Source organism: Frankliniella occidentalis, unplaced genomic scaffold (assembly GCF_000697945.3).
Source record: "Frankliniella occidentalis isolate FOCC.00 unplaced genomic scaffold, Focc_3.1 Scaffold160, whole genome shotgun sequence".
Classification (NCBI taxonomy): domain Eukaryota; kingdom Metazoa; phylum Arthropoda; class Insecta; order Thysanoptera; family Thripidae; genus Frankliniella; species Frankliniella occidentalis.
This window is the reverse complement of record NW_026267286.1, coordinates 114,238-115,648: the sequence shown is the minus strand read 5'-3', so window position 1 is coordinate 115,648 and position 1,411 is coordinate 114,238.

The following is a 1,411-nucleotide window of genomic DNA, read 5'->3' as shown; positions in this document are numbered from 1 at the left end:
CTCTCTCTCTCTCTCTCTCTCTCTCTCTCTGTCTCTCTCTCGCACACTGGTTAGCCCTGTGGTGGCTGCGTCCGCTTAGCCCCCCTCCCTCCCCCTCTCACCGACCCAAACACCTCATGGGAGAGCAGCTTTCCGTTGTTCCAAGCGCTCTCCGCTGCTCTCCCCCTGCCGTGTTGCACGCCGGCGCTGGTGTGCGCAGTCGCTCGCCGTGGATTTGCTTTTTAAATGCGACTCTGCTGTGGTGCGGTGCGGCCGGTGCGCTGTTGTGCGCGGGCCCCGGGTAAACACGACCTCACTAATACGAGATTACCCCGGCCGTGTCCCCGGTTGCCATGTTTCCCCCGCCCGACCCCTTTCCCTTCTGTCCTCCATTTACAAAACGGTAAAGGACAACCTTCCCGGCAGCCTCCGTCCGTCCCCCCCGACAAGCGCCTGCCAGTGGGCGGGTAGGCCACCATCTCGAGCGGGGTGGTCCGCCATTGCCTGCCTGCCGGGCGCCCCGCCTACCACGAGTACACCCATGACACGCACCAACAGACGAACTGCACGGTGAAAATTGTTCCTTCTTGTGGAAGGACCATCGGAACGATTCAAGGACGCCCCATGCAATTTTCCCGTCCTAGAAGCCTGCCGATGGTCCTCGGATATCAAGGAACAGTTTTCACCGTGTGCTTGGCAAAACTATGGCAGAAAATATTTTCTTTGGCTAACACTGTCTCGAAGGGTTAGAGGCCTCGCTGGTGCTTGGAGCGCGTGGAGTTTGGCGCCTTGTCTTATTCTGCTTCGCGGTGGCGTGTTCTCGCCTGTTCGTGAGCGCCTCGTGAAAAGCATTTTACAAGCGATATGGAACTTGAAATCATTAGACCAATTTTTAGCAGCGTCGCGCCTCGGCGCCTCTGCTCCACGCATCTCCCCGGTGTTGTAGCTCCATTTGCAAGCCTGACGGGCGAAGTGATGTCTGCTGATATTTCTCCCTCCGTCGAGAGAGAGAGAGAGAGAGAGAGAGAGAGAGAGAGAGAGGAGAGGGGTGGATGGTGGAGGGAAATTGGAGGAAGCAAGGCAGGGGGTGGAAGTGGAAGACGGACGATGCAGCAGTCTCTCTCTATCTCTCTCTGCGGTATGGTGGGTGGATGTGGGTGCCCCCTCCCCCCTCTCTCTTTCTATCTCTCTCTCTCGCTCTCTCTCATCAATGTGCGGTGTAGTGGCCCTGCCCCTGCTCCACTCCCGAGGAGCTTGCACCTGTGGACTGTGGTGGCGCGCAGCCCTCCACAAACAGAGCGTCGCGCCACGCCCTGCCGACCCCAAGACACGGGCAGAGAGAGAGAGAGAGAGAGAGAGAGAGAGAGAGAGAGAGAGAGAGAGAGAGAGACGGCTGCCATCGATAAGGGTGCCAACCGGTGGTGGGGTCACG